Genomic DNA, 22,506 nt, shown 5'->3' on the forward strand with positions numbered 1-22,506 from the left:
GCCCTGGTCCTGGGCTGGGCCCATCTGACCCCGGGGCTGGACTGCCCTGCCCGCAGAGTCCCTGGGGGCACTCCGGATGCGGATCCTCCTTTTCCACCCTCTCCAGGCCGTCCTGAGCCCGCTCCTGGGCTCCAGATGCAGCCTGCCGTGGTCTCGGGGATGGTCTGTCCTCCCACCACTACTTTTCGTCTTTGCCTGTTTTTTTCACTGTGTGCTCCTTTTTCACTTAACATAGACCTAAAGAGGAAAAGTCCTGGAGAATCGCTGATTATTTGCGCCCACCTGGGCCCCGCCTCGCTCTGTTCTAAGGACTTTCTGTGTATTAACAGGTTTAGTCTCAAAACAACTCCCTAAGGCAGGGCAGATTATCTCATCCTCCTACAGACAAAGTCGCTGAGGTCAGAGAAGCTGCCTCCCCCTCTCCGACAGCAGCGCTGGCACCTGCGCCCAGGAGGTCCAGCCTCTCCTATCACTTTTCCAGTTGCGACGAAGAGATGATGCCGCTCTGCCTACATATTTTTCTGCCCTGAACAATGCCTGAGTTTAGTCTTTAACATCTTTCCTTGCTCTGGACTAAAGCACAACTCACAAAGGGGGTTGGGGAGACGCTCCATTGCATTGTCCAGACTCCCTCCCTGCAGTAAGAAATGCAACTCCACCTGGATCAGCAAAAAAGAGCATTTGTCATGGGAAACGGACTTTGGCCCAGTGGTTAGGGCGTCCGTCTACCACATGGGAGGCCCGCGGTTCAAGCCCCGGGCCTCCTTGACCTGTGTGGAGCTGGCCATGTGCAGTGCTGATGCGCGCAAGGAGTGCCCTGCCACACAGGGGTGTCCCCCGTGTAGGGGAGCCCCACACGCAAGGCGTGCACCCGTAAGGAGAGCCGCCCAGCGCGAAGGAGGGAGCAGCCTGCCGAGGAATGGCGCCGCCCACACTTCCTGTGCCGCTGACGACAACAGAAGCGGACAAAGAAACAAGACGCAGCAAAAAGACACAGAAAACAGACAACCAGGGGAGGGGAGTGGAATTAAATAAATAAAAATAAATCTTTAAAAAAAAAAAAAAAAAAGAGCATTTGTCAGAAGGGTATGGGGGCAGCTCAACCAGTCAATGCGGGGGTCCAAAGGCTCGACGCGCCCACCCCTCTCCTCACGCTGTGGCCCCACCTTCGCTGCTCTTGACCCAGGTACAACCCGGCGTCTTCCCTGCGGCTTCTGAATGAGTTAGGAGGCCCGTGGCCTGGCCTGGCTTGTCCTATATGTGGCGCCACCGCCAGCAGTTGGGAACCATGAGGGGCCCGGCTGGGGGAGGACAACGGGGCCTCCTTCCAGAGAGGGAGGAAGGACCGGCAAATCCCCAGCACAGGCACTGGCTGTGAGGTCATCCGTCATAGGAAAACTTGGAGGCTGCCCAGTAGAAAGGAACAAAACGAGATGAAACAGAGTTGCTACATCCACTCGGCGGAACATTATGAAGCGGTTTACGAAGAAACAGTAAAATAATTAAATAAAGGTTTAGGCAGTAAAGTCCACTGGGAAAAGGTAGCACACAAAAACGTTTACACATATTATAATTCACAGGTAAGAAAAACTTGTGGACAAGAAGCGTAGCATCATAAGGGAGGAATTGCTGATGGCTTTTTATCTCTATTTTCCAAACTACCATTTATTTGTTCAGCAAGTATTTCTGAGTGCCTACTCTGTGCCAGGTGAGGAAGTGGAGACAGGGCAGGGAGCAAAAGAGAAGAAAACCCCCTGCCCTCATGGAATTTATAATCTAGGGGGAAGACAGAACACAAACAGGATAAAGAAGCAAAATAGCCCCTCGCCTGGATAGTGATAAGTAGTAAGGAAAAAAGGTAAGCCAGGGAGGGGCATGAGGAGTGTTCAGGCTGGCAGTTTAGATATGAAGGCCAGGGAAGGTGAAAGTTAAGTAGAGGCTGAAGGAAGTAAGGGTCCAAGCTATGGGGACATTGGGAGAAGGGCAGTCAGGCAAGAGACAGCAGGTGCAAAGGCCCTGAGGCATACAATTAGAGGAGCCATGCTGAGGCTGATGTGGCTGGAGTGGGGTAATGAGGGGCCACCAGGAGAGGAGCCGGAGAGGGCACAGGGCCAGAGCCGAGGCCTGGCAGGCCGCGGGAAGGACTTTGGCTTCTGCTGCAAGTAAAATGGGAGCCATTTGAGGGTTTTGAGCAGAGGAGTGAGGATCTGCCTGACCCTTTAGAAGGAACCCTCTGACTCTGAACTGAGAACCAGCTGAGAGCAGGAAGGACGGGGGCGCCGAGAGATCAGCAAAGACACCGCCATAGTGAACAATGGAGACGCCACTAGCTGAGACATAGAAAGAGGTGGAGGAGAGTGAGGCATCCTGGAAACCAGATGAAGAAACACTGCCGATGGCCAGGTAGGATGGGCCAGAGAATGGGCCCCTGGGCTGGGCAACGTGACAGTCACTGGAGACCTTGGCAAGTGACTGCAGAAATGAGGGAGAGGAATGACGGGCTCAAAAGAGAATGGAGGCAAGAAACTGGAGTCAGCAAGTCCAGACAGGGCTTTCAAAAAGTTCTGCTCTAAAATGAAGAAGAGAAATGGGAACATAACTGGAGGGAGAACTGGAGTGGAGAGAGAGCTTTTGTTTGTACAGATTTTCAAGTAGGGAGAAGTAACAGCATGTTTGTCTACTGATGGGACTGATCTGGTAGATGATACTTATCTTAGTTTGCCAAAGAGCTGATGATACAAAGTACCAGAAATGGGATGGCTTTTATAATGGGAAAATCTTATGGGAAGTGGATGTGGCTCAACCAGTTGGGCACCTGCCTACCAAATGGGAAGTCCCGGATTTGGGTCTCAACGCCTCCTAAAGAAGACAAGCAAACGCTACACCCACCACAATGAGCTATATGCCGCACCACCACGAGGAGGAGATGCCTAAACGAGCATATGCCACACGCCAGCAGGCGCTGCAGCCTGTCAGGAGCGGATGCGGCTCAAGTCATTGGGCACTTGCCTCCCATATGGGAGGTCCCGGGCGTGGTTCCAGACGCTTCCTGAAGAAGGCGAGCAAACAATGAGCAGACAGACAAGAGAACCATCTGGAGGAAATAAAGGGGATACATTTTAAAATTTTATTAAATAATGTAAATAAACCTTAAAAAAAAACTTAGAGTTCCGAGGCTGTGAAATATCCGAATCAAGGCATCAGGAGAGATGCTTTCTCACCAAAGTTTGGCTGCTAGTAGATCCTGGAGTCCTGCCACATGGTGAGGCAAGATGGCAGGACTGCCGGTCTCTCTCTACTTTCTCTTGGAGCTCAGCTATGGACCTTGTCTCCTTAAGCCTCTTAGCTTCTCTGTCTTTCTGCAGCTTTGGGTGAACCTAGATTCCTTTCTCTCACATGGCAGGGTCAAAATGGCAGAGCTCCCTTTTCAGTGTTTCTTCTTTTGTATGTGTTCTCAGTTTATATAAGACCCAGCAAGAGGGCAGAGACCTACCTGGGTATGCCTCACTGATGCAAGCCAATCAAATCCCTAATGTCATCTAATCAACTAATCTAATCAAAGTCCCCTTAACTGAATTTAATGCAATCAAAGGGCCCCACACCCACAGGAGCAAATTAGTTCAAGAACAATCTTTCCAGGGATTCATAAAATTCAAACTGTTACAATACTCTTGAACATTGAAATTTCTTTCAACATAAAAACTATAGTCTTGAGGTAATGAAAATTTCCTATAATTAGATAGTGGTGGTAGTTGCACAACTTTTTGAATATAATTTTAAAAACACTTAACTATACACTTTGGAAAGGTGAATTTTACTGTATGTGCATGTTATCTCAATAAAAACAAAATAAAATAAAAACGACAATAAATTTAACCTTTCCTGGATACAGTGCTCTCATATGTAGGCTGAGTTCTTTCCCAAGCAGCCCCAGATACCAACAGTATCTGGTCCTGAGGCCAGTGACTCAGAGGTCCCCACAGCCAAGCAGTAGCTTGCAGCCTGGGAGAGGCAGGCGAGGGTATCTGCATTTCGGCTGATTAGCTCACACAGCCCCCTGCAGCGAAACCCACCACTGGCCATGCACCCATTAACTGCAGATAAATGGCTCTGTTTACACAGGACCATTTTCAAGCAATATGCAAGAAAAATTAATTCAACTCAGAGCAAGAAAATCTGCCCTAATGCCCCAGCTGCCAACCCACGCACTCCCTATTATTGTGTGGGAAGCTGAGATGGGCTTATTTTGCAATCAATCGTGGGAGAAGGGGTTCTTCCTGAAATTTCCCCTTATTTGTAATAATATCACACTCCAGCTTTCAACCACTTCTTTTTTCCTTTCTTCTGAACACCTTCAAAGAGTATTTTACTCAACCCCCAAAACAAATGACTTTTCCATTCAGAAATCATCCTTAAGGACCTGTACTTGCTTGAATTTTGAAGTCATCAGATACCTAAACACACACAAAATTCAGCAGTCCAGGAAGAATAACTAGCTGTCACATATTATCAAAGTGGTCATGGTGAATATATTTGTTTTCAAGATGCAACTTTAAATCACACAAATGGTATTAATTTTATATCCATTTTGTAGCTAGTTTCCTCCATACATAACTAAAGCCTAATTTGGATATTTAATTATACACTATTACTTAATTGCTACAGAAATTAGGTATGTGACCCAGGTTTATACCATGAATTCTTAACAAGACTCAGCTTTTCTGGGTTGACATCCTGACTTCTCTTTCCCCCTCACTAGCAGTATGATCCTATGCAAGTTATTGCTCTATGCCTTAGTTTCTCCACCTGTAAAATGTGTATATAACAATACCCACTCCATGGGACTGTCGTGAGAATTAAATGAAATAACATAAGTAAATCACAGTGTTTTTCGAACAGTGAGTTTTGACCCATTTGTGAAATAAATTTAGTGGGTCTCACAAGCATCATTTTTTTTAAAACAAGCATGAAATAGACTTAAGTAGAAAAGAATTTCAGAGGACAACAAACATAGAACAAGCATTGTTCCACAAAATTTTTTCAAATACAACCCCCGCCCGATACAGTCTAGATTTAGACATGCCACCAGACTCGACCACATAATAAATGCCCCGTAAAACTTGGCATCATCATCATTCTTCCCTCACACTAACAGATTAGAGGTTAACTTGCTTTATCATCTATTATAATAATAATCCAGAACGGCTAACATTTGTATTACTACTTCCCGCTCACTTATTGCAACGTTGTTTAAGAGTCACTGCACCTCCCCAAATTAACTTGTCAACTCTCTCTTCTCCAGGACTCAGGCGGTCATTTAAATATTTTCTGACTCACAATGCTGGCCAAGGATTAGTGAGGCTCTGCCCAGCCCAGAACACATGAAATGTGACTGATCAGTTAAGAAAACCCTTGAACTTGCAAGACTGAACAGGGCTTTGGTGAAATTAAAGCCATGCTGGAGAGAAAGTCCCCTGCCCCCACTTGGGAGATGTGTCATAGAGAGGTTACACAAGGTCAGCTCAGCTGCACCTCCCGACATGGGGCAAGAGCTGAAGCGCCAGTTCTCAGCTCTGAAACACGCTTCCTGGTTCGGGGGCTGGGTTAGAGCATTGTGTTTTTCCCCTAACTTTCCCTGTGCACACGTGTGCACACACGTCCCTCACTGAAGAATGGAAATAAAACTCCTACATACTGCCTGTTCTAGCGGCCTGGGTATAGGGAACCTGCTAAGCTGAGTTAGATTTTGAGGATCTCAAAAAGATCTCTGTGGCTTATAAATTTCTCCCCTCTGGAAACAAAGTAAAAACACAGTCCAAAGCATGGCTTTTTGAAATTGTGTTTTTGAAACAACAGTGATAGATAACTCCAAGCTCACACACACATTAGCTCTGCTTTTGTTTAAAAGGGCAGTTCCTCCCCACAGTGAGAATTAGCTAAGTTGTAAATGAGTTTGAAGTTTCAGAGTGTAGTTTTCCAGGTTGTTTCCTAAGTTTGCAAAATGATGTTCTAGTGATGCAGATATAGGCGCTTTGCTTTCTATTTCTTCTTCCTTGAGAATAAAAATTCAGACATGTGCCAAAGCATTACATCTGGAACACATAAATGCATGAAGGGGTATAAACTAACCTTATAATATATGTGACACCACTCCTTTCTTATTTTTGGTCCATTCTTCAAGCTATGATGCCAATAAATTTTGGGGAAGGGGACAAAAATTGCTTAAGCAAAAGAACCTTTTCCTCAAATGAAATCCTACCTCTGTACCCAATAGATAAAACAAGTTAAAATGGGGCCTCACTCCAATATCATCCACCACTACCACGACTAGGGGGTCCCCAAGGTGTGGAGTCAGGGGGTAATGGGAGCACCTTTTGGAATCTTCATCGGGCCCTCAGAAGGGAGCTAAAGGTCTGCTCCAGACTCCCTTGCAGCTAGCACCAGGTACAGTCCCATTTCCCAAATTCAGGAGTTCAGTGTTTTATCCAGAGTCCCCAGTCTTAGTGACCACACCACCCAACCCTGTGCAACAAGGAAAAGAGACACTGAGGTCCCTGGATTTCTGCCTCTGCAGCTGGAAGGATGGTCTCTGGGGGGGTCCCTGGGGGTCTACTCAGGGGCTCAGTGAGTGGGGGAGTTGAGTGGATGATTCACCTGCTAAAAAGCACTGCAGGTTTCAGAGTTAATACTGTTAAGACGGCAGGACCATCCAATTAACCCACCAGTTCAATGCATTCCTTATCAAAATTCCAACTGCCTTTTATGCAGAAATTGGCAAACTGATTCTTAAATTCATATGCAGACCTAGAAAAGTCAAAACGACCTTGAAAAAGAACTAAGCTCAAGGACTCACACATCCAAATTTCAAAATTTACTACAATGTTACAACAATCAAGATAGTGTGGTACTGGCTTAAGGATAGACAGACAGATAAATGGACTAGAATTGAGAATACAGAAATAAACACATTTAATAGGGAAGAATTGTTTTTTCAACAAATGGTCCTGAAACAACTGGAATCCAAGATCAAAGAATGAAGGTAGACTTCTACCTCACACCACATACACAAATTAACTCAAAATGGATCAAAGAGTTAAATGTAAGAGCTAAAACTATAAAGACTCTTAAAAGAAAACATATATGTACATCTTCATGATCTTGAGTTAGGCAAGAGTTTCTTAAATATTTCACCAAAAGGACAAGCAATGAAAGAAAAATTAGTGAATTGGACTTCTTCAAAATTAAACACTTATATGCTTCAAAAGACACCATCAAGAAAGTCAAAAGGCAACCCACAGTATAGGAGAAAATATCTGCAGATCATATAGGGAACTGGTATGTAGGATATATAAAGAACTCTTATAACCCAATAATAAAAAGAAAAAGAACACAATTTTTTAAATGGGCAAAGAATCTGAATAGATACTTCTCTACAGAAAACATACAAACAGCCAAAAGCACATGAAAAGATGATCATTAGCTATGAGGGAAATGCAAATGAAATCCACAACAAGGGGAACAGGTGTAGCTCAGTGGTTGAGCACCTGCTTCCCATGTACGAGGTCCTGGGTTCAATCCCTGGAACCTCCTAAAAAAAAAAACAAAAAAAGACAAAACAAAAAACCTGCAGTGAGCTTCCCCTTCACTAAGATGGCTATAATAATAACTTTAAAAAGACAATAACAAGTGTTGGCAAGGGTGAATTGGAATCTCATATATTGCAGGTGGGATTGTAAAATGCTACAGCCACTTTGGAAAACAGTTTAGCAGTTCCAGAAAATGTTAAGTATAGTTACCATATGACCCAGCAATTCCACTCCTAGGGAGGTACCAAAGAAAAATAAAAACATAGGTACACAGAAACTTGCACATAAATGCTCCCCGCAGCATTATCCATAATAGACATGTGGAAACCAATCAAATGTCCACCAACTATTGAATGGATAAACAAAACATGATATATGCATACAATGGAAAATGATTCACCAAAAAAAGAAGGAAGTACTAATTCAGGCTACAACATTCATGAATCTTGATAACATTATGCTAAGTGATAGAAGCCAGTTACAAAGACCACATATTAAATGATTCCATTGTTATATAATATTCACAATTGGCGAGTCATTAGAGACAATATATTAGTACTTGCAAAGAGCTTAGAAGAGGGGATATTTGGGGGTGGGGTAGGGAATGAAAATTGACTCCTAATAGGTGTGGGATATCTTTTTGGGGGGGTTGAAAATGTTCTAAAATTAGACAGCTATACTATTCTGTGAATAAGCTATAATAGACTATAAACCATTGAACTTATCAAAAAGGTAAATTTTATGATATATGAATTAGAGATCAATAAAGCTATTATACACCACTGCCACCACCCCCATTCCCCAGAGTTGGCTCCCTCATCTGTTTGCTGGTTGCTTTGGCTCATTGTCTGTTTGCTTTTTCTTTGGGAGGCACTGGGAACCAAACCCAGGACCCCCATGTGGGAAGCAGGTGTTCAACTGCTTCAGCCACATCTGCTCCCAGCTGTTATTTTTTTTAAGTACTTCAGGTTCTTGAACCAGAGGCCCTGAATTAACTTTGAGGTTGGCCTGTGATTTATCAACTCCTTTGAATGATCTGAAGCTGAGTTTTTACTCTGAGTTGTGTTTTTTTAACAGATCAATATTATTGATATATATTAATAAAGCATACAGTTCATCAAAAGTGTACAATCAATGGTATTTGGTATATTCACACAATTGAGTATTAGTCACCTCAATCATCATTAGAGCATTTTCTTTATTTCAAGAATAATAACAAACAAAAAATAAATAAACCAACAAGAAAATTCTTCACCTCTTGATTCTTGGTATACTCCCCTCATGTACATTGCTGCTATTTCTGGCTATTCTTGCACAATTACTTATTTATTTATTAAGAAGTTTTATTGAGGGAAGCAGATGTGGCTCAACTGATAGAGCATCCACCTACCATACGGAGGGTCCAGGGTTCTATACCCAGGGCCTCCTGACCCATGTGGTAAGCTGGCCCACACACAGTGCTGCCATGCACAAGGAGAGTTGTGCCACACAGGAGAGTTGTGCCACACTGCATAGGGATGCCCCATGCAAAAGGAGTGCACCCCACAAGGAGAGCTGCCCCACATTAAAAAGTGCAGCCTGCCCAGGAGTAGCGCTGCACATATGGAGAACTTATGCAGCAAGATGACACAACAAAGAGACACAGATTCCCAGTGCCGCCTGGTAATGCAAGCGGTTGCAGAACACACAGCGAACGGACACAGAGCACAGATAATGGGGGGAAAGGGGAGAAAAATAAGTACAATAAATCTTTTTTTAAAAAGTTTTATTGATATAAATTCATTCTCTAGTCGATCCAAAGTATATAATCAATGGCTTTTAGTATAATCACAGTTTCGTGCATTCATCACAAAAAAAGTTTAGAACAATTTCATTGCTCCAAAAAGAAAAACTCCATACCCCTTAGCAGGCCTTCTCCAGCCCTACCTAACCACTAGTCAACTACATCTTTATAAATTGATTTATATTTACATTTTATATAAATGGAAGCATACAATATGTAGTACTTTGTATCTGATTTCTTTCACTTAGCATAATTTTTCTCTGATATTAACACCTTGAACTAGTCACATACATATGTTCAATTTCAAAGAAAACCAATATTATATATGCAATTTTACCCATATTCATATTTCACATGTGGTTATATGTTATACTGTTCCACGCTACATTTTTAGCTTCCTTTTAGTAATTCACATAATCTTAGACTTTCCTTTTCTTTTTTTCCCCCAAAGATTGATATTTTACTTATTTCGCTTCCCTTCCCCCTATTGTCTACTCTCTCTGTCCGTTCACTGTGTGTTCTTCTGCATCCACTTGCATTAGTCGGTGGCACTGGGAAATTGTGTCTCTTTTGTTGTGGCATCCTGCTGTGTCAGCTGCCCATGTGTGTGGCGCCACTCCTGGGTGGGTTGCGCTTTTTTCCCGTGGGGTGGCTCTCCTTTCGGGGCACACTCCTTGCGCATGGGGCTCCCCTACGTGGGGACACCCCTGTGTAGCACAGCACTCCTTGTGCATAGTAGCACTACACGTGGGCCAGCTTACTACATGGGTCAGGAGGCCCTGGGGATCGAACCCTGGACCCTCCATATGGTAGACAGAGGCTCTATCAGTTGAGCCATGGCCACTTCCCAGGCTTTCTCTTTCAATCACTGTCACACCCATATTTCAGCACTGCTAGTTACAAACACTATGATGTGCATTCACCTTTTCTGTTCATTTCCAAAGATTATCACACATCCTTTTTACAAATTCTGCATGTTAACCCACAGCTTTCCATACTCTGACTTCATTCTATTTTCTGGTGACTCTATTCAAGTTATTAACTCCATGAGTTTACACAATATATTTAGTTCACATTAGTGCAATCATACCGAAGTTGTCCTTTTGTGTCTGGCTTGCTTTGCTCAACATAATGTCTTCAAGGTTCATCCATGTTCTCATATGCTTTACGGCTTCATTTCTTCTTATAGCTGCATAATATTCCATTGTGTGAATGCACCAGTTTGTTTATTCATTCATCAGTTGATGGACACCTGGGTTGTTTCCAACTTTTAGCAATCGTGTATAAAGCTACTATGAACATAGGTGTGCAGATGTCTGTTCATGTCTCTGCTCTCAGTTCTTCTGGGTATATACCCAGAAGTGGTATTGCCAGGTCATGTGGAGAATCTATATTCAACTTCTTTAGGAACTGCCAAATAGTCCTCCACAGTGGCTGTACCATTCTCTATTCCCATCAATAGTGAATAAGTATTCCTATCTCCCCATATCCTCTCCAACACTTGCAGTTCTCTGTCTTTTTAATAGTGGCCAATCTAATAGGTGTGAAATTCATTGTAGTTTCGATTGGCATTTCCCTAATCACTAGTAATGTTGAACATTTTTTCATGTTTTTTTTTTTCCATTTGTGTTTCTTCTTTGGACAAATACCTATTCAAGTCTTTTGCCCATTTTTTAATCAGGTCATTTGTCTTTTTATTGTTGAGTTGTAGCATCTCCCTATATATCATGAATATTAAATCCTTATCAGATAAGTCATTTCCAAATATTTTCTCCCATTGAGTTGGCTGCCTTTTTACCCTTTTAACAAAGTCTTTTGAGGTGCAACAGTGTTTAATTTTGAGGAAGTCCCATTTATCTATTTTTTTCTTCTGTTGCTCATGCTTTGGATATAAGGTCCAAGAAACCACCACCTACCACAAGATCTTTAAGATGTTTTCCTACACTTTCTTCTAGTAGTTTTATGGTCCTGGCTCTTGTATATAGGTCTTTAATCCATTTTAAGTTGATCCTTGTATAGGGAGTGAGATAAAGGTCCTCTTTCATTCTTTTGGTTATGGATACCCAGTTCTCCCAGCATCATTTGTTGAAGAGACTGTTTTGTACCATTAATATGGACTGGGTAGTTTGATCACTATATCATACCACTGTTTTCTTGCCTCAAAGGTTTCTCATGAGAAATCTGCATTAAGTCTTACTTAGCATCCCTTGTATGTGATGGTTTGCTTCTCCCTTGCTGTTCTCAGAATTTTCTCTTTATCTTTGATGTTTGACATTCTGAATATTATGTGTCTTAGAGTAGGTCTATTCAGATTTATTCTGATTGGGAAACGCTGTGCTTCTTGGACATGTAAGTTCATTTCTTTCATGAGAGTTGAGAATTTTTTAGCTATTATTTCCTTAAACACTCTTTCTGCCCTTTTCTCTTCTCTTCTCCTTGTGGAACTCCAATGACACAAATGTTGTTGTGTTTCATGTTCTAATTCAACTCCCTGAGCCCCTGCTCAATTTTTTCCATTCTTTTCTTTCTCTGTTCTTTCCTCTCTTCAAGTTTAGCTGTTCTGTCTTTGGTATCACTTATTCTTTCTTCTACCATTTCAAAGTTGTTGTTGTATGCCTCTAATGTGTTTTTTATCTCACCCAGCATGTCTTTCAATCCCATGAGTTCTGTTGCTTTTCTATTCAGGGTTTCAAATTCTTCTTTGTGCTTTTCAATGTCTTCTTCTTTTAAAGATTTATTCTCCTCCCCCACACACATACATCCCATCTGCTCTCTGTGTCCATTCGCTGTGTGTTCTTCTGTGTCTGCTTGTATTTTCATTAGGCAGCTCTGGGAACTGATCCTGGGATCTTTCAGAGTGGAAGAGAGGCATTCATTCTCTTGTGTCTCCTCAGCTCCCTGATCTGCTGCGCCTCTTATTGTCTTTCCTCTGTGTCTCTTTTTGTTGCACCATCTTGCCGTGTCAGCTCTCTTCTCCATCCAGCTCTCCATGTGGACCAGCATTCCTGTGGGGGCTAGCACTCCACATGGGCCAGCACACGTGGGCCAACTCTCCACTCAGGCCAGCTCATCACGTGGGCCAGCTTGCCTTCACTAGGAGGCCCCAGGTATCAAACCCTGGACCTCCGATATGGTAGACAGAAGCCCCATCACTTGAGCCACATCTACTTTCCCCAATGTCTTTTTGATATCCAGTATCTCTTTAGCCATATTGTCTTTCAATTCATTAATTTGATTTTGGAAATTTGTGTGCATCTCATTGGATTGTTGTCTCAAATATTGCATCTCTTCTGGGGCTTTGATATAGTCCTTTTCTTGGGCCATTTCTTCCATTACTTAGTATGGCTTATAATTCTTTTTGCTGATGTCTAGGCATCTGGTTAGGATGCTGAGTTTACTCAGATGCTCAGTTTCTCTCTTCTGTAGGGATTTAGTGGTGGAAGGCTGTGTGTTACTGCTCTTCTTTGATTCTTGGCTCAACCTGTTCTGGGTCTTTAGGATTGTCCCTGTTAGTTGCTCAAATCTGGTCCCTAGACCCAGTTGTAGGTTACAGACCCACTTCCTAGGGCCTTGGGGAAGGAGGCTGTAAAGGCTGGAATGAGACTTTATTATTTACTTTTAATTTCCTCACGTGCACTTCCTTAGTCCGCCAGGAGATGATGCTGTTTGGCAACACTCTCAGTTCAAAGACTGGTTGGAGTGTTTGCTGCAACACAGACCAGATCACTGTGATAGAGGATCCTGCCTGGAGGCTAAGAGCCTCATAATTTGAACTTTCTCAGAGGCAGTTCTCCAACCTTTGCTGGCAACCCCCTCCCTTTTTCCAGGTAGGAAATAATTCCACACCCCCCTGTGTCCTCAGTATCCAGTCCCAATCAGTAGAAGGAGAGATTGAGGGGTCGGCTCTCTTTAGTCCCTAGCTGGCTCCTAAGACAAACAATGGTGTGGCCCTGCCCAGCCTGGAAGGGCTCCTGGGACACAGCAGACCAAATCTGTGGGTCAAAAGCTGACTCGGTCTTAGGTTATGTGTTTCTCTCTCCCCTTTCCTGGGGAGGTAGATCCGTGGGGCCCCCTTTATCTGTCGCCATCCTCCAGGGCCTGAGAATTCAAAGTGACTACCATGTGGGGGAGGGCACCAGCAGTTGCAGCTGCCGTTTTTAACTCACAGTTTTTCTGTCGTGATTCTATTCCTTTGTCCCTCTCTCTTCTGGGCAGTGCCCAGCCTTCCCCTGGTGTCCTAAACTCTAGGGAAAAAAATTTCCAGGCAGTTTCTGCCTGGCCTCTAGCTGTTTTTCTGGGAGAGAAGAAAGTCCCATGTCTTTCTAATCCTCCATCTTCCTGGAAGTTGGTATTCATTGAACCTGATGTGTTTCTGGGTCACCAGCCTATACCCATTTGGGTGGATTTTACTGTGAGAATTGGAAAAGGGTCTCTGCCTGCCATATTCATCCAACAGATTCTAAGGAAAAGCATCATTGATTCTGACAAGAATCTGTGGCATCTGGAAAGTCAGGACAAGGACATGAGAAACATGAAGGAGACTGCTTCTCACATAAAGAATTTCACAGCCAAACAGGTGCCATGCCCATTCAGAGTAAGTGCACTGGGGGCTGACATGCTTCCTCGTGGTCACAGGGGGCTCAGCACGTCTCTGGCAGCCCTCCTAGGGAAGGGCCTTCAGAGTGGGGGGCACGGCTGGCCCTGGGTCTGGGGCTGACCACGGGAATGAGAGCAAGGAGAGCCTGCCCCAGGGAGCTCACAAAGAAAAAAGCCCCAAACAGCCTTTCCTCTGCACCTCACCGGCCAACATCTCACTGCAGTGAGGAGGAGGGGCAGGGATGTCTGATGATGCTCCAGGCCCACCCAGGGGAGGAGAAATTCACTCTGCTTAGGGAAGGGAAGACCCAGAGATGATAAGAAGAGGAGGGATGTATATGGACAGCCAGGTAAAGAGCTCTCCAACACATGGCTAACTGAAAGCAACTTGGAGAACATACAAAATGCGCCCGCTCTGGTAGTTCTTTCTCTCCACACCAGAGGTCCCCAGGATCGAATCCCGGTGAATCCTAGAGGAGAAAGACGAAAAGAGACAAAAAGAGAAACAGATCTCAAAAAGAGAAAGAGAAGATCGCACAGCAAATGGACACAGACAGCAAAAACAGCAGGGCAGGGGAGGGGGAAGGGAAGAATAAAAACAGTAAAATAAAATAATGGCACTTGCAGGTAAATACACCTGTATGTAAAAGCATAGGAGAACTATCCACCTGCCCAGCTGATCATAAACCTTCTCTCTGGATGCACGGCTGGTACTGGGGAGGTGGAATTTCATTTTCCACTCCACGACTACTGACTCATTGCATCTGTGTCTATTAAGAATGTAGTCAGGGTTCCTCGTGCAAAGGAACATTTCTTTTTCTAACCAAAAGGGAAGGAAGGAGGCCACTGTGGGAAGTTCTGGAAGTGGACAAAAAGGAAAGAGCATTCCAAGGAGCGGGAGCAGCCCAAGTGAAGACATGAAAGTGGAGAAGCCTCGGAGTCCCTGGGGAGGGGGAGGTTCGCGCCGCTAGAGGGCCCTGTGTGTCATCTGGGTGGTGCGCTGCAGCAGCTGGGGAGCCGGGGTCTCGAAGACCCTCAGGGACCCAGGCGGGGAAGGCAGGTCGGGGAGGATGGCGGGGGGCGTGGCTGGCCAGCAGGTCTCTATAGTATCTCGCCCCCGGCCTCTGTCTCACAATAAACTAACCCCCACTCCACTGCACAGACCTGGCTCTTATTAAGATCATCCCCTAAAAAATAACATCTGCCCCTGGTGAAACCTCCTGCATGAGCATAAAAGGCGCCTCACACCGAGGTTCACAGCGGCATGAGTCACAATAGCCGAAAGAGGGCAGCAACCCAAATGTCCATCAACGGATGAATGGACACGGTATTTACATACAGTGGAATATTATTCAGCTATGAAAAGGAACGAAGTTCTGATTCCTGCGACAACCTGCATGGACCTTGAAGATACTTGAGGGTATTAAACCAGACACAAAAGGACAAGTATTGTATGATTTCACTATTACACAATAATTAGAATGAGCAAATTCATAGAGCAAAAAACTAGAATGCAGGTTACCAGGGGCAGGGATAGAGGTAGTGAATGGAGGGTTTGTGCTTAATTGGCACAGAATTGCTGTTTGAGATGATGGAAAGTTTTGGTAACAGATGGTGGTGCTGGTAATAAACATTGTATATGTAATTAACCCACTGAATTACATATTTAAATGCTGTTAAAAGGGGAAATTTTATGTTGTTATATTTATTATAATAAACAATTTTTTAAAAACAACAACATAGTATTCCTCCACGCAATGAAACCTAATGTAAAGTATGAACTACAGTAAACAGTACAAATATAATATTCTTTAATTGCTTATAACAAATATGCCACATTAATGCAAGGTGTTAATAACACAGTGATATATAGGAACTCTATTTTCTGTATGACATTTCTGTAAACCGACAACTTCTTTAATAATAAAAAAAATTATAAAGAAAAAAAAAGCATAGGCCTGAGCTGGCCTGAGCCTGAGTGATCAGCTCACTGGGTGGCCAGCCCTTCCTGCACAAGGCTGGGCCCGGCACCAAGGGAAGCACTTGGCAGCTCTTCTCTCATTTCATTTGATGAAGACACTGAGGCTCGGGGAGCTTGGGCACCTTGTCCCAGGTCACACCCCTGGGAATGCTGCAGTGGAGATTGGAACCCAGACCCCAGGCACCCCCTCTACACCCTGCAGCTAGTTCCAAGTCACCTCAAAACCAGCCAGTGGTCACTCTGGCTTCCACAAAAACCATGTTGAACTCAGAAACGGAGATGGATTCAGGGCTTGGGGCTCTCTCTGCAGGAAGAGCAAATCCAGACCCATAGACCCATGAAGTTACTGCACGCTGGCCAGGAGTGGGGGCTGAGTGCCGGGATGAGGAACCAGACTGGGCTGTTGAACAAGTAGCTTGGTCATCGCCTGACTGAGCCAAGTGGCCAGGCATCAAACGGCCTCCTCTCTGAGTCCCTCCAACTCTGACCAAGTGCACCGGCCCCTCCTTCTCAAGCATTATGGCTTTGATGTGGGCCCCGTGGCCAGTTTTGCCACAACTATGGGTCCACCTTGGAAAAGTCAGGAGACCTGTCTGAGCAAACTGGGACATGAGGGTAATGGCCTCCTCCAGTTTTGTTATTCTGTGGCCACTCAGAGGTTGGCTCTGGGGTAACCACCCAACATCCCACCAAACCCTCACTGTGCTCCAGCACCGTGCCAGGTACCAGGCATTTGGCTGAGAGCAGCCACGCCCTCCCAGACCTGATGCTCCGCGGAGATCCCTACCAAAGCATAGCCCGGCAGGATATTCAGAAACGGCCATCTCTCGGGACATCACTACAGCCCAAACGGATCTTTCCAGAAGACCGCCCTCAGCTCCAGCCCTTCTGGTACAGTTGGCCAGAGCCCCAGGAACACATGCAGTCAACAAGTCATTCCGTGACTCAGTTTCCCAGTGTGGAAGACCAGGATAAAAAGAGGTCTGTGCACAGGATGGTGGTGGAAATTACATCAGGATATAGCTACCAAGCCCAGCAGCATGAGGCACAGCTGTTCAGATCAACTGGCATTTACTAGGGGCTGCTATGTAAGTTCCCCCCCATAGTACACTCTGCCAAAGAAGCACACACGCACACATGCACATGCACACATGTATGCAAATGTGCACACACACGCACACACACTTGCTGTAGCCAATGAAAATCTCACATCATCCATGGACCTGGTAAATTTCTCTCTTTATCTGGGCCCTTGCACATACTGTTCTCTCTTCCCTCCGACCCCTTCCCCGCCCTCCCACATAAGGGTGGCTCCTAGCCATCCCTTTCTACCTCTTCTTAGATGTCACTGTTTTCTAAGAAGCCTCCTTGTCACACCTCCTCCCCAATATTACCAAGTTTAAAACTAGCAAGTCAGAGAGATTAGGTTACTGGTACAAGGTCACCCAGTTGTGAGAGGGGTAGAGCCAGGTCTCCAACTCAGATCTCATGTTTGTAACCTCCAGGATCCTATGCCATGTTACATAACAAAGATCATCAATCAGTCAATCGGTGGATGAAGAAAGTGAAATGCACACATCTCCTGTCCATGATCTTATACATTTTCATTGCTTAATTTTTTCCATCAAAAACCCTGATGAATAACCACTTTCCCTCTAGCTGGTTCCCTGTAGATGATGAGGTGACTTTAACCAAATGGCCCAAAAGTGGAGGGAGTCCATGGCCACGGCAGGAAGAGGAAGGCGAGTCTCACTTTGTATAGGGTTTATAACTCCAGCAGTGCTCCTGGGCTCACGCTCACTCCCCAAGTGCAGCTGTAGGAAACACCATCACTCCAGGACCCATCTTCTGTAAAAGGGAGGTGCAAGCTTTCTGGTCAACCATCAGAGCACGCACTGCTGATGTCTTACTCCATCACCTAGGACCTGCGTGGCTGAGGCCACACTCCTTCATTTACTCACCCCCTTTCCCAGTGAGACAGAGACCATGTCTGTGACTCAAGAGTTGACTGATCATCACAGGAGCTCATCCATGACCTTGGGCTCCATTTGCATGGAATGGTCTTCTCCCAGATATCTACACAGCTGCTCTCTCTTTCATTCAGGTTTCTGTTCAAATGCTACCTTCTCGGAGAGAACTTCCTTAATCTACACTAGTTCTGTCTCCATCCCAGTCACTCTGGATCCTTTTACGTGGCCTCATATTCTTCATTACATTGATCGCACTACCTGATATCATATTACAGATCTATTTGTCTATTGTCCATCTCCCTCACTAGGATGTAAACTACACAAGGGAGGAACACTATCTGTTTTCTTGACTGCTGTGTGGCCAATGCCAGGTCAGTGCCTGGCATAGAGTCACCTCCCATAAATGCTTCTTGAATCAACAAGGTAAATGAACTGAGCTAAGTGGCTAAGGTACATGAGCAGATATGAACTCAATTATGTCGAATAAGTCTTTCCCCATTCTTTTTTTTTTTAAGAAAAAAATGTGCACCCATTTTAATAATTTAATGAACAATTTTCACTGCAGCGAAGAAGAAAGCAAAGCTCATCTACAAACCTCCCCATAGCTGGCACCACTCTGTCTACACACCAGTGGTCTCCCAAGTGGAAATCAAATAATATTTACGCAAACCACTTTTAAAAAATGTATCCAAAGAGCAATTTAAATATATATCTAGCTAGTGCCACAGTTAATAAACTGATTAAGGAATGACTTGGAAAAACAAAAGAGTGAGAGAGAAACAGTCTCCCATCATAGTTACAGGGGTCTGAACAATACAGAACTTGGCCTCAAAGTGTGCCAATGCCCTTTCCCTTGATGCTTCTTTGCCACGGGCCCTCTCTGGTGACACATGATTTAATGTCGCACAGAGTTCTCATCAGGGGCAGAGAAGTAGAGACAACGCTCTGGGATGGATATTGAGTGATGAAGGTTGACCAGAAGGACTGGGAGTGGGTAGCCTGAGAAAGTCTAGAGGCCACATCTCGTCCCCATCAGAGAGTCTACAGGGAATATATCTGGTCCTCTGCACCCCATATCTTTCCCCCATTGGAACAGGCTGTCTCAGGAGCCAATGAGTTTCTTGTCATTGGGGGATTCAAGCTCAGGTTAGGCAATAACTAGGAAGAGATAGTGCAAAGGTGATTCACATCAGCGGTTGAACTATGTGACCTTAAAGTCATTTTGAACCCTGAGTTTCTGATGAATGGCCAGTTCCTTCTTTGCATTTCATTACTCTCAGAATCTCTCCAGTCTCACCTCTCTTCACTCAATGGATGCTCATTCATTCTACCATTCAGGAACATTTATTGAGCATCACTATAACCAGAGGCCAGGCTCAGTGGTGAACTAGGGGACACTGCTGCTCTCCTGGATTTTACATTCTACTGGGTGGTGAAGACAATAAATTCATAAATAGATATAAGAATAAGATTAGTTCAGGTAAGCACCATGAGTAAAATACAAAAGGAGAGTGTAAGAGAAATGACTGGGGAGGGGGTTGCTTTGGACAAAGTAGTCTGGGAAACGTTCTGTACAGAAGAGACATCTAAGGTGATGGGCAAGAAAGTGCTGGAGACGAGAAGGAAAGAGCATTCTCAGTAGAAAGAACAGCAAGAGCAAAACCTAAGAAGCATTCTCACAACTTGAGTTCAAATGTTCATGAACTTCATGCCATCCTAACTTCATGCTTCCACCACTGGCCAATAGTCCCCACCCCCAGAGCCTGCCCTCTCCTTTCCCAGGTGAGCCATTTCTCAGATTTCCTCAAGACAAGACAGACGAACTTTCCACTGGAAGGTGTGCTCTGAGCAAGAAAACAAAGGGACATGCGTGTACCTCCACCTCCTGGGGTGCGCAGGTAACATTCACATCTGACCCCCTAAAAATCCAGGCCTGCCCTGGATTGGGGATGAGGACCCACATCCCCCACCAGCCGTTCCAAGTCTCCTTTTGTGGGATGCAGGCCTTTTGGAGCATAGGATGTAAGAGGGAAACTTCTGGAAAAAGATACACCTGCACTCTGAGCATCTCATGGACATTTCAGGAGGCTCCTGGGGGCCCAAGTTCAGAATTGCTGTCTGTGTTTACCAACACGAAGAAGAGAGAAGCTAAGCTGGTATAACCCAGGGAGACTCCACTGGTGGAAGGAGCAAGGATGGTGCCCACGTGGGTATCTGCTGGAGGTGAATGAATGAGGGAGGCATGGGTCAGGTCCCTGGACCCACAGACATATCAGTCTGTCAGGCGCCAGGGCCAGAAGGAATTTAAGAAAAGCCTCACTTCCTTCACCCTGCAGAGGCAAACATTTAGGCGCACCCATTATTTTCCAGAGAAGGTATTGGAGACTCTGTTTCCCAAAAGTGTCCTAGTTTTAGTTTCTGCAGCTGCTCAAGCAAATACGATGCAATGGGTTAGCTAAATAATGGAATTTCTCACAGTTTTGAGGCTTAGAAATGTTCAAATCAAGCCCAAATCAATCCTCTTCAAGGAGATGCTTTCTTCTCAAAGGATGGAGTTCTAGGGCTCGCTGTGGGTGATCCTCGGTCTTGGGCTCCTGTCACATGACAATGCACATGGCAGCCTCTCCTGGGCTCTCCCTTCTCTTCTGGGTGGCACTGACCTTCAGCCTCTTGCTTCCACTAGCTTTTTCTCTCCTATCTGAATTTCTTTCCACTTATAAAGGCCTCCAGTAATAGGATTAAGACGCACCCTGACTAAGCTGGACCACCCCTTAACTGAAGTAGCCTCATCAAAAAGTCCCACTCACCATGGGTTCACACCCACTGGAGTACATACAGCTTCAAACCACCGCAGCTCTCTACCAAGTTCATCTCTAACCCCACATTCTGAGACCCACTTTGCACAAGGCCAGGTAACTGGGGTACTGCAAAACCCAAGGAAAAGGGGTCCCAGAGCTGAAGGGCACACCATGACTACCACGTAACAAGGTTGCAAGGGAAGGGTGGGGCCCAGGAGCCTGCAAACCCACCCCATCGGGGAGCTAGGGATGCGAATGCCCTGTTGGAGTTAGTCGCATGCCGCACAGTAACAAGAACAGCTTTGCACTGGGCACTATTCTACGTGTTTCAACCTGACTCAGCCCGTTTGGGTTTGTACTATCCTCATCCCCATTTTACAGATAGGGAACGTGGCACACAGGTGAAGTAACACGCGGAAGACCACACAGCTAAGGACAATGGCACAGCAAATCTCTCCTCTTATACACCCCAGCAAAAGAAAGCATCTCTACCTGGATCGTGCATGGAATGCTTAAAGATAAGTTTTTGTCGGTTCATCCGGGACTACGACTGTTTGGCAGTCCTCACATCTCGCCCAGTGCTGGAAGCAAGCCTGCCTCCCGCAAAACACCTGCAAGCTGAGACCTCTCGGAACACGGCGTCTCTGCACCGTTCACCGCAACGATGATGAGTTCGTAGACAGGGCAAGGGCAAAGCCCAAAGGCACCCATTTCCACCCAACTCCGTCAATGTCCACCTCGAGAAAACGCCCCCCACCTCGGTTAAGAGGCTCCAGCGTTCACCTGAATTCCTCGGCGGCGACCACCCTCGCCCCATTTCTCAGGATGGTCTGGCCTGAAGTTTTAAAAGATGCAGCCGCCAGCGCCAGGGCCCCGGCGGGCCCGGAACGCGCTCAGAGCCCCCAGCGGCGAAGCGCCCGGCGGCCCAGCGAGCCACCAGCAGCAGCAGCGCCCGGCGCGACACTGACCAGCGGGCGCCGGCCGCCCCGGCTCCCAGGCAAGGGGCTGCTCCCGGGACAGGTAGCCCCAGAGCTACCAGAAGACGCAAATCAGGATCTCCAGCGGAGGCGGCGGCCGACCGAGCGGGCGGTGGCACTGCCCACCTGCGCCGCGCCGCGCGTGCCTCCGAGCGCCCCGTTGCCCCGGGCGGGGGCGCGCAGGGCCCGCGGCGAGCACCGCGGTGGCAGCGGGAGGCGACTCGGAGGTGGGGGGTCCAGCTCAAGGGTGGTGGATCTAGGCAGGGGGCGATCCAGCCCGCGAGTGTCCAGTTCCGGGGTGTCCAGCTGGGGGGGATCTAGCGGTGCGGGAGAAAGTGGGGGGCGGAGGGGCCCGTCCAGCCTGCACTCACCTCGGCGTCCCGCGTCCGCTCGGGCCCGCAGGGCAGCGCAGGGCAGCGCACCGCGGCCGCAGCGGTGGTGGCGGCGGCTGTGGGGGCGGCTCCCCGGGGCGGGGCGGCTCCCCGCGGCGGGGCGGGGCGATGGCGCGGGCCACGTGGGCCGGAGGGCGGGCCGGGGACCCCGGCGGAGCCGGGACCTGGGGGAGCTGTTTTTGGACGCGCCCCCCTCCGGGCTGCTTCCCCTCCGGAGTCTCCGGAAAGGCGTCGAGGGCGCGGGAGAACCCCTGGGCGCCCACCACCGCCTAAACCCCGCTCATGTGGCGAAAACTTAACAGCCCGAAGCGGGATCGCGCGGCCGGGCTCGCGCGCTCGGTCGGGAAAGCGCCGCGGCCCCGAGTATCCCGGCGGGCGGGTGCTGTGGGCGACGCCCGCCCCAGGGGAGGCCGCGGCCAGAGC

General features: G+C 46.5%; 1 protein-coding gene across 1 annotated transcript in view; it reads right to left on the reverse strand.

The window, feature by feature from the left end:
* The window catches only part of ARHGEF3 (Rho guanine nucleotide exchange factor 3), a 320,159-nt gene extending 297,985 nt beyond the window's left edge, over positions 1 to 22,174 (reverse strand). Inside the window, exon 1 of the mRNA XM_004448232.4 lies at positions 22,063 to 22,174. The gene's annotated coding sequence lies outside the window, so the exon portion shown is untranslated. The remainder of the gene's footprint in view (positions 1 to 22,062) is intronic.
* Positions 22,175 to 22,506: the final 332 nt, after the last annotated feature.

This window comes from Dasypus novemcinctus, chromosome 26 (genome assembly GCF_030445035.2).
Source record: "Dasypus novemcinctus isolate mDasNov1 chromosome 26, mDasNov1.1.hap2, whole genome shotgun sequence".
Classification (NCBI taxonomy): domain Eukaryota; kingdom Metazoa; phylum Chordata; class Mammalia; order Cingulata; family Dasypodidae; genus Dasypus; species Dasypus novemcinctus.